Raw genomic sequence first — 12328 nt, forward strand, 5'->3', positions numbered from 1 at the left:
GCCAGCTAGGAGGATCGGGGCAGTGCGCTTATAATGGTAATGATAATGATAGATTCATTTCACAATTCTTCTCTCAATATAAGTAATAATATTTTTAATTTATAACAATAATTTGAACTCAAATAAAAATGAATTTCAGGCGATGCTTTATCTGCAAGATAAGAGTTAACGACTGCTAAGCTACAGAATGCGATTTTGCGCTTTTTATGTTCTAGTCAATATCCTAAGGTATTAACAATTTTTCTCTTACCAATCTTCATTTAAACGATTTATTGGAATTTATTATTTGAATATAGAATTTAAGTATTTTATCTGTATTATTCAACTATTTTATCTTTGTGAAATTTGAATGCATTAAACTCTGTGAGTCTTTTTTTTAACGACAATCTTTTATTGCAGACAATTTTGATTTGCTAAGTAAATAGTCGCCGATGTCAGAAATACCAATCACTTTTATAGATGGTCTTCTAAGGAAGATGGTCCCATAAGAGGATTCCTTGTATTGAATTTGTTTTTTAAAACAGAAAATGGAACATATATTTTCCCCTTGATAAATAGTATTCGAGTATGTGGATATATAGCTGGAAACAATAATGATATCTTACAAAAATTATTGACTTCTATTATTTTTCATTAATTTACTTTTATGTCATTGGGATTATCATTTAAGTATAAAATTATTTTTAAACTTTTAACTGAGTTAAATTATTTTTAAACTGAGTTTATTAGCTTATGAATTAGGATTTTATAAAAGCTTCAATAACATTTTATATATACTCGATCACATTTAAACTTTTTGATAAGCAATAAGTCAAATTACATATCAACTCGGTCTTTTAAATTGACAGGAGCAGCACAGGTTAACTTATTTACAGTTGATTCTTTAATGTAAAAAAAGTTAGAAAGAGGGTTTTGCACTTTTTCTCCAGGCACTAAATCAATGATTCTCACATTTCGTTTCAATAGAGCATAAGATTAAACAATTTAGTTCTTGGATATTGGAACAAGAAATATGTCACAGCATACGGATTTGTAGTATAAATTTGTAGTATAAGACATTTTCTTTTTACGGCTCTATAAAATCAGTGAAGTAGAAAAATTATTAGCAGATTTTCATCTGATCATTCCTTTGGGATTAGTATTGCTCTTCGAAGAAAAACTTCAAATAATTAAAATAACTGTCCCCTCATTAATATCATACATTAAAGAAATAATTTTGTTATGAAAATTATTTCCTCTAACTGCGCAACTTGAAAGCATTAACTATCTGCATGATGATATCTGCCTCCCAACCGGTACAATGGTTAGCATCGCTGGCTGCCGTGCCGAAGGGCTCAGGCTCGAATCCCGAAAAAGGCACAGATGTTTGTAAATGTATAGTGTCGGTGTAGCATGACGGCACTCTAAATATGCGTTCAGCCGAAAGTCCTCTCGTGTGGTTTGGTGGAAGGGGAGAGGGGTGGGAGATATGTTATTGTAATAGCTTTATAATTATGTAATAGACAGAATTTTCAAATGAGAGGGAAATATTGTTTACCTTTTTCCACAACAGAAGTGCTTCCGGTAGAGTTCATTTCATTAGAAAATATATAAGTTTTTGAAGAAAAGAAACTCTAAATTTTTTTACACTTTTTTCTAATTTATGCTTTTCTTTTTCAGGGCGTTCTATATCAAGTAATTTATATTAACTCAACACAAGTTAAAACATTATTTCTGGTAACACAACACACAGCAAAATTTGTAGGAAAAACATGTAAGTTTCGATGACGTTAGATCTGATGTTATTTTCCACTTTCTCATTATCAAATTGGCCGTATCCTTCATAGTTTATCCCTAAGGGCTAATTGGACCTCCTAAAAATGGTGATTCCCGCAATTTAGTAAAATGTCTCGGTTCCATTCGTCCGGACGCTTTTGTTCTTAACAGAGGAAGAGAGCAAAGAAGTATGTGCCTACGTTTTATGTTATTATTAAATGTTTACTTTTTTGCTTAAAAAGGAATAGATGCTATAAAACTGCAAACTGAATTTTGCAAAAATCGACGTTCTACACCATAGAATTTAAAACTGAATAACTATCATTTTAAAATTTTAGACCATGAATCTAAACTATTATATGATGTAAATGAACCAGAAAAAAGTAAGCAATATTTTCGCATTCCCTTCCGAGGACAACGGTGACACTCTTTAATAATAATATCGATTTTTTTTTTTTCCTGTTTTGCAATATGAGACAAAAAGTAAAATGCATTTATTTTTGATAACTATATTAGAACTATGGTGTGGGACATCGATTTTTGCAAACTAAAGCTCATGCCAATAAGATTATTTTCCTCGGAAAGGGATGTTGTTGATTCGTGGTTTCGGCTTGATGACAACGATGTATATGATCTTACAATTACATCAAATACTTATCATTAATAATTAGTATTTCATATATGCTTACTATTGTTTGTTTAAATCAGTACAGAAAAGCATACAAAGGTTATCTGTTTCCATAGACATGACTAGGGAAGGGATGCCATCCCATCTGTGGAGGACTTTTCGAGGGAAACTGGTTTGTATTTTCCTTAAACATAAGGATGTTAAGGAATATTCTTTGATATCGCCAAGAGATGGCGTTAGGAGTCTATCTATTGGCTTACTTAACCTTTTCCCTGCTGAACACGTGACTTGAAAAAATATTCTTCTTTTTGAAGGTAGAATTTCGATGCACTACGCAATAGAATTCGATTTAGATTCTTAGATGGAACTATTCAGTTCTTGCCTTTTGAGCCTTTAAATATTCGATTCAGGCATTTAGCCTACATTGTATATATGTAAAATATTAAGTTTAATTAAAATTTATGGAAAACCCTCCAGGCCATGCATCTCATTTTTTGGATTATGAGTAATTCGAGTTTGATCTAGAACTTTCGTTACATAATGGTGCATCGGCCCCAGAAAAGAATCTGATTAATTTGAAAATTTGTGTTTTTCGCCTTTTGGATTAGCTTTGTAAGCAAAGACTTCTCACAGTAAGTCTCCTTTGATAATTTATTAAAATGGAACAGAAGACACTAATTAAGAATCGAGCACATATACGTGCTCCTGTAACTCAAATTATTAAAAATGTAGATGAGTATTTAAAAGAAGAAAAACAAGAAGAGTTAGAAAATTGTTTGGAATTGCTAAATAGTAAAGAAACGGAACTACATGATTTAAATGAAAAAATACAAAATTTGATTGAAGATGAATCAAAATTAGATTCAGATATTAACACTTCTATGGAATATAACGATAAAATAATAATAGCGAAGTCTAAAATCAACCGTTATTTAAGGAAATACAATACTCAAAATATCAACACGAATTTAAATAATTCATCTACAGAAGTTGAAACAAAAAGACAGATTGAAGGCAATGTGAAATTGCCCAAACTGTTAATTCACAAATTTTCCGGAGACTATAACGATTGGATGAATTTTTGGAATTCATTCAAGGTCACTATTTATGACAATGTTACACTTTCGAAGATCGAAAAATTTAATTATTTGAGAACTTATTTATGGAAATGCACCATCAGCCATAGAAGCTCTCTCAATCTCAGAGGCTAATTATGACTCTGCTATAGACATTCTTAAAAATAGATTCGGTCAAAATGACCTTATTATCAATACACGCATTTCTAATCTCTCAAATTTAAATCCCGTTCAAAGTTCAAGTGAAGTGGCAAAATTACGAAAACTTTATGATACAATTAACATTCAAGTCAGCATTCGGTGTGAAACCAGAAACATATTCCAACATGTTTATTCCAATTTTGAACGATATAACTTTAGAATTATATCGTTCAAAATTGTCGAATTATATCGTCCCGAACGATATAACTTTAGAATTTCATCTTACAAATACTGAAAATCCTTCAACCTATGATTTAAACAAATTTCTAGACTTTCTCCGATTAGAAATAGAATCGCGAGAAAAGATTAATTCGTTATCCTTTCCACGCAAGTCAAAACCGGAAATGAAAGGTATTAACAGATATCCACCGACGCCAAAACATAAACAAACTGTCACCACACATGAATTTATGGCAGCCGCGTCATCAAATGGAAACTGCATTTTTTGTTTTCAAAACCATGACTCAGAGTCCTGCTTATGCTTTACAGTTAATGAGAAGAGAGATATTTTGAAGAAACAAGCGCGTTGTTTTCTTTGCCTGGCCCCTAAACACAAAATCTCACAGTGCCGGCAACGCCAAACTAAAGTTTGTAAAATTTGCAAAGGTAAACATTCAGAAGCCATATGTTTTAAATCCAGTTCGATAGTTAAAAATACACCAAGTGATAAAAAGGATAGTATATCAATTTCGAGAAATGATACACAAACTAAGGAACAGAAAGAAGAAATTGTTTCGGCCGTTTCACATAGTGCAAATAACACAATTCTTTTACAGACTTGCACGATTAAAGTTAAAACAGCTAAGGAAAAGGTGTTTGCCAGACTTCTCTTGGATAGTGAAAATATGAAAAGTTTTTGTGCTCGCGAGTTAGCGGACAGGTTAAACCTCGAAGTCATAAGAAAAGAAAAATTGACTGTCTACACTTTTGGGAATACTTCTCCCATCCAAAAAAATTATGACTTAGTTAAATTAACTTTAGAACATAGAAGTTCTCCCGATTCTAGAATAGAAGTTGAATTATTAGTAACTGATCATATATTAGGTACAGATATTTCTCCTCCTAAATCAGATGAAATTAAACAAAACAGACAATTAAAAAATTTGATGCTCGCAGATTTTCCAGATTGTACAAAACCCATTGCCATTCTAATTGGTGCGGATTATTATTACAACATAGTAATGGGACACGTTAAATACTTAAGCAAAAATCTTGTTGCAGTGGAAACTATTTTCGGCTGGTGCCTACATGGACGATAAGGTGATGATGATGTCTCTTTAGCTTTCAATGTAGTTGTAGGGGAAGATTTGATTTCCAAACAAATAACAAAATTTTGAGACTTGGGAAAATTCAGGACTTATTGATAAGAGGGAAAACTTCGATTCAACTGAAAATGAAGTCGTCGAATATTTCGAATCAAATATAACATATGAAAATTCTCGCTATAAAGTTAGATTGCCTTGGAAACATGACACATCAAATCTAAATAATAATAGGGAAATCGCAGAACAAAGATTTCATCGACTTAGAAAACGATTTAAAAAAGATCCTAATCTATTTTCCGAATACAGGAACGTATTAAGAGATCAGTTAAAACAAAATATTATCGAACCAGTCTCAGAAATTTCAAATGAAGAGGATGTCGTGTTTTACTTCCACATAGGGAAGTTATACGCGAGGATCGAGCTACAAGTAAATTACGTATTGTTTATGATGGATCATCGCATGCCCCAGGATCCATTTCTTTAAATGACTGTCTACATGTTGGGCCAAATTTATACCCTGAAATATTCGAAATATTGTTAAGATTTCGGTATAATCTAATAGCCTTCACCGCAGATATAAAACAAGCCTTTTTACAGATTCTCATACATGAAAAAGATCGAGACGCAACCAGTTTTCTGTTCTCCGAATTCCCTAATGATGAAACCATTTCCCCTGACATATACAGGTTCACTAGAGTTTTATTCGGAATAAATAGTAGTCCATTTCTATTAGCCGCTACCATTGAACATCATCTGAAAAAATATAATAAACTTTATCCTACAACGGTTAACTTTTTGAATGAGAACGTATATGTAGATGATGTAATTGGAAGCCAACCAACGATCAATGAAGCATTAACTACGAGTCTAGAATCGGTCCAAATATTTAAGGAAGCAAGCATGCAGCTTCACAAATGGCATAGTAACTCAATACAATTACATGAATTGTGGGTAAAACAGGGTATCGTTCCAGATGAAAATCCTGAAGATTTTAATAGAGAAAATTTCCCATTCAAAGTCTTAGGTATGGCATGGGATAATTCAAAGGACTCACTGTATTTTGATGTTCGGAACTTATTGTCTTTCACATCTAAACCAATAGAAACAAAACGATTTCTTCTACAAGTGTTGGGTCGGATATTCGATACGATTGGAATTTTAGGACCTTTCACTGTTAGGATAAAGTGCTTAATACAGAAGATTTGGTTGTCACAAATAGATTGAGATGAACCGTTACGTGAAGATTTGTCCTCTGAATGGAGAAAGTGGTGTGAAGAGCTACCTCAAATGGCTGAATTCTCCATCTCTCGTTACCTTTTCATGCACTCGAACATTAATGTCAAAAATCTCGAACTACCTTGCTTTTCAGATGCAAGTGTCAAAGCCTATGGCACAGTCGCATATTTATGTTTCACGACAGAAAATAAAGAAATCAAAACGGCCTTTGTCTCTTCTAAAAATAGGGTAGCCCCACTAAAATCCCTTACTTTACTGAGGTTAGAATTAATGGGGGCATTGTTATCAGTTAAGTTAGTCAGCAATATTCTGAAAGCACTGAAATTGAGAATTCCGTGCTATTTTTGGACAGACTCAACAATTACTTATTTTTGGATCCAGAAACAACCTGAAGCCTTCAAACCATTTGTCAGGAATCGTGTCGAAGAAATACAAAAATTGAGTTCACCTCAAGATTGGCATTATTGCCCAGGTGTCGACCACCCTGCAGATCTCGTATCTCGGGGAACGAAGATTTCCAAGTTAATAAATGAGACCATTTGGACGCAAGGTGACCAATGGCTTCAACTCCCTCACGAACTTTGGCCAAGATTAGATATTAAAGAAACAATAGATGAAAACAAGCTGGAATACCGAAAGGGATCCGGTGATATACATCAACTTTTGAATGTACAATCGAAAAAAGTGCAGATGATCTTTTCGACATATCAAAATATAGCAAATTAGAGAAGGTGTTAAGAGTCACTGCTTGAACAACACGTTTCATTAGAAAATTAAGAAAAACTAGCGACATTCAAGGAACTCTCACAGCTGAAGAGTTACAAGAAGCAGAAAATTTCTGGATAAGATCAGAGCAAAAGAAGTTTTTTGCCGAAGAATATGAATCCCTCAAAGAAGGTAATTCGGTTGGAAAAAATTCTCCTTTGTATAATTTTCTTCCTTACATTGATGAAAAGGAAATCATGAGGTTGAGAGGAAGACTGGAATTTTCTGACTTCTCACTAGATAATAAACATCTAATAATCTTACCTAAAAATTCTCGACTAACGATTTTGATTGTATGCAAAGAACATGAGAAGATAATGCATGGAGGAATTGCTGCGACTTTAGCTAAAGTCAGATCACCCTTCTGGATTCCTAAAGGACGACAGTTAGTCAAAAAAGCATTAAAAGGTTGTATAATTTGCCAAAAATATTTAGTTAAACCAGCAGACCAGATGACAGCACCCTTACCAAAGGATAGAATCCAAGAATCGCCTCCATTTGCAGTCTGTGGAATTGATTTCGCCGGACCAGTTTACGTAAAGAATTCTAAGGACACTCGAAAATCCTATATTGTTTTGTTCGTTTGTGCAGTAACCCGAGCTGTACACTTAGAACTTGTATCAGCTATGTCAACAGAATCCTTTTTACTTGCATTTCGTAGATTTTTGAGCAGAAAAGGAAACTGCGTAATCATCTACTCTGACAACGCCAAGACCTTTAAGAGGACAAAGAAAGAACTTGAGAATTTTTCAAAAGTTTTAAAAGATGACAAATTCAAGAATTTCATTGCCAAAGAAATAATCAATTGGAAATTTATAATCGAACGAGCCCCATGGTGGGGAGGGTTTTATGAGAGACTTGTTAGATCTGTTAAAGAATGTTTAAGAAAAATCGTAGGAAAAGCATTGTTGACTTTCGAAGAAATGTCTACACTACTTGTCGAAGTGGAGTCAGTTCTTAATTCACGACCTCTAAGTTACGTTTACAACGACAATGACGAGCCACAACCGTTGACTCCAATGCACTTCTTAAACATTGGACAAAGTGATTTGAAGTATCCTTTGACCTTTTGTAGAATCATCGGTAGCGAAACGACAAGAGAAACGCTGTTAAAAAGAAAGCGTTATCAAGAATTCTTGTTAAAACATTTGTGGTGGAAATGGAAGCAACAATATTTATTAGATCTTAGAACTGCCCATTTCTTGAAGAATCCGCAACTTCAACCAGAACTAAAAGTAGGAGATGTTTTAGTTGAAGGAGGTAATAAAAACAAACTGTTATGGAAACTTGGTAGAATCATAAAAATTATTCCTGGACGTGATGGTAAATTCCGATCATTCGAATTAAAAACTGGTAATGGGATTTTAAAACGTACTGTTCAACATCTATATCCTCTTGAACTTTAGATATTTTGAACTTTAACGATTTAGTTATGCTTTTTTTCTTTTTTTGTGTATTAATGATTAAATTGAATATCGTTAGTTAAGTTTGTTCAGTTAAGTGGAAAATATTTTAAAATTTAGTTCATTTATTAGTTATAACATTTATTATTTGATACATGAAGTGTATAACCTGTATTGGAATTGAAGTGTTTGACTAATTAGTATTTTTTAATATTTTTATAGAATAGTGATTTATGTACTTGATTGTATGTATAACTGAGTTAGATGAACTCTTGTCAGAGTTCAGGTGGGGAGTGTGTTAAGGAATATTCTTTGATATCGCCAAGAGATGGCGTTAGGAGTCCATCTATTGGCTTACTTAACCTTTCCCCTTCTGAACACGTGACTTGAAAAAATATTCTTCTTTTTGAAGGTAGAATTCCGATGCACTACGCAATAGAATTCGATTTAGATTCTTAGATGGAACTATTCAGTGCTTGCCTTTTGAGCCTTTAAATATTCGATTCAGGCATTTAGCCTACATTGTATATGTGTAAAATATTAAGTTTAATTAAAATTTATGGAAAACCCTCCAGGCCATGCATCTCATTTTTTGGATTATGAGTAATTCGACTTTGATCTAGAACTTTCGTTACAAGGAAAACCATAAAAGCTCGTTATCTGATATTCTAATCTCTGCCAAACTAGCAATGTTTAGCAATATTATACATTTTGCCCATTAACGGGCTATGTCTTTTTTTCATTCTATTAAATTCTCTTGTTTTATACTTCCTTTTAATCAGTAATTATCTCATTATTTGTCCCAAACATAAATTCACACAAAACAAATAAGTAAATCAAATCTAAAAGCTTTCAGATTATATATTACTCCGAAAGGGACGTTTTTTACGATTTTGTGTGTTACCTTTATTTATTAAATATCATGTTCTCCGCACTTAAACCGTAAAATTCAATTCAACAACAATATCACAAAATAAATTAAAAAGGGCATATCTTTAGAATTTACGATACACAATCTCGCGTGCTGAAGATGAAAACGCTTTTTCCCCCCGCGTACAGTGTTGCCAATGCTCGCTTTGAAATCGCTCAGATTGTTAATCAAAAATTCACTAAAGTTTTACAAAATATGAAGTAGATAATAAAACAAATTTCAATTCTAAATATGGGCTTCCAGATGCCCATATTCGAGTAGAAGACTACGTTACTCAGAATTTGATGTCTCTAGGAACCGTTGTTTTACACAGTTCGAGAAACATACATACAGTCATGCAGATTCTTCATTAGTTAATTTCTTTAAATATAATGCTGGGCTCTAATATTTGGTCACAACAACTTGAAAAGGGGAACTCCGTTTATAGTGAACCAACGCAAAATGCTAAAACAAACTTAATAGCCCTTCTGCGAAATTTGGCCCTTTGGGCTAATAATAAAATAAAATACTTGGAAGTGAATGAACTATCTGGCGTATTTAACAACTACCCTATAAAATAATTTTAACCTCTTCGTCGTCCGTAACGCGTCTAGCGTGCTCAAGTTAAACTTCCGCAGGGCGACCGTAACGCGCCTCAGGCGTTCTTCTACATTTTAAAACTTTCAAACGTTTAAAACGCTTTCTAAATGTTTACTTGTTTGAGTTTTTATTTTTGTTTGTTCTAATACCTCCTAGAGGGTAGCACTAATCAAGCATTCTATTTATAATTGAATTTGCCCCAGGTTTTATGAATATTCGCACCATTTTACATAAGATACAAGACAGTGAGGGATGGCTTCAATGTCTACTCAGCAGAAAAAGAGAAAAAAATGAGGTTTTGAATTGGAAAGACAAAAAGGATATACGATTGATGAGTACAGTCCATAATAACTCGATGATTGATTTTGGTACACGGAAAAGAACTGTAAAAAAAAAAAAAGTAAAAGATTACAACAACAAAACGTGAGCAGTGGACTGCCTGGATCAGATGTTATCAAATTATCCTGCTGTTAGAAATAAGCAGAGATATTATTATTTTTCCATTATGCTTTATTTCCTTATAATTTTACTTAATATTCATTGACATTCATCCACTACGAAAGTCATGTATGGAAAGTTCTGATGGACAGAGAAAACAACATTACACGCTACGAAAAACAGACGGCCCCTGGGGGGAAATTTTCGCGGACAGGAGAGGACGGAGAAAGGGTTAAATAACAAGAATTCAAATTACTAGATGATTAAAAAAATAAAACTCATTACAATGAAAGCATCGAAGCTGACATGCTCTCTATACTATTCCAAAAAAAATTAATATTTTTGCTATATTTATTGACTTAAATCCGAAATTAATGTAAAAAACAATCACTCAAAATTATTTTACCGTGTTTCTCTTTTGCGCAATATTTAGATAATAAGTAGTAAATATTAAAATTAAATACCCCAAATTAATTTTTTCTTCTCTTTCTTTCTTTCTTTCTTCTATTTTTAACACTTATTTTCTTTTAACCATTATGCTTTTAGATTGCTTGGTCCGAAATGAAAGGCTCTTTTCTTCTTGAGTGACATTAAGCTTGAAAGCTAAAGGGAAAGTGGGGCTGAATACGGAAGACTATTCAAAGCTGTAAAGAAACAAAAGCTTTACGACTTAAAAGTGTCACATAAACCTTCGAGGTATTTTCATTCCGCGTGTTTGCTGAGGAAGGACGACTTTTCCTGATCTTTCTTCTAAATGGAAATCGTAGACTTTACGTTCATTCTTCGTTAATCACATGAATATTTTGGGAAGCTGGAAAGCAATATTAAAAAAAAAAAAAAAAAAAAAAAAAAAAAAAAAAAAATTAAGCATAGGTAGTGGTGAAGAGGGAGGGTGCCAGGGCACCCCCTCTTGCTACGCGCCTGCTAAAATAAAGCTATTTTTGAGGTAGTTCAGAATTTCAATGAAATCAGCGTTAGAATGCATCAATATGTGGCACTAGAATTTAGGAAATACTGAGAAATTCAATCATGAGGCTTCTGCTAAACTTTCATTCAGAAAGAAGAAAGGCAGTTTAACTAAGGAAACCATTCACTCAACGAAATAGAAAAACTTGTCGATCTAATGACTGTAAGGCTGGTGAATGTGTGAATAAAAAGTACATTCCTGTGTCGGATTAAAGAGTACAGACTTTTTCTAAAATCAGCAAAAGATGCTTAGAATTTTAATACTTTTGTAATGCAAAATTAATTTCTTTTTATCGTTCAGGAAGTGTTGCACCCGTGGAAAGATCATTTTCTAATATGAAGAATATAGTCAAAAGAGAAGTTAAGCATAGAGACGATGAAAACTAAAGTAGTAAAACAATACTCAATTATAGTAGGTGTTTTGTTGTCCTTTTTTGTTTCACGGAAATGTACTCAAAGTATTTAACTTTTGGGATGACCTTCTGTGCGCACATTTCCTGTCCTTTGCACATTAAGGTTTAAGATCCTATCGGGTAATTTTTAGTACAAAGTGGGCGTTTTTTTTTTATTTATTTATTTATTTATTTATTTTTTTATTTTTATTTCATTTCATTTTATTTTTTTAACGGTGTATTTATTTTATAAATGCGATAATATACGATGGTTATAGAGCTGTCTTTGTAGACGGTGGGGCAAATGAAAGTGGCCCGGAAAACAGAGTAACTCTGTTCTCCGGCCCATTTTACTTGCCCCACCCTGTATAAGATGGATAACACCAGACAGAGCTAAAATATTAGAATTAAATTCTTTGCTCTAATGCAAAATTGCATCAGCATCTTAAGAATATCCTATCCATAAAAACTGGATAAAAATATTGAAACAACTGGTGAAAGAAATGCGAAAAATGACAGATGTTTCTTGCTTTAAAATAGATAATTCACCAGTAATTAATATGCCTTTCGTGGCTAAGAAATCTGTCAAAACAGTACAAATCCACAACTGCTTTATGCATGTTGTTCAGTGAAACTGTAAGTGAACATGGTCAAGCTTATACAGTTTCTATGAGAGAAAATTCTTGAATCCAA

The sequence above is a fragment of the Stegodyphus dumicola genome, chromosome 6 (genome assembly GCF_044657685.1).
Source record: "Stegodyphus dumicola isolate Sdum_Otavi_A_Nest chromosome 6, ASM4465768v1".
Lineage (NCBI taxonomy): Eukaryota > Metazoa > Arthropoda > Arachnida > Araneae > Eresidae > Stegodyphus > Stegodyphus dumicola.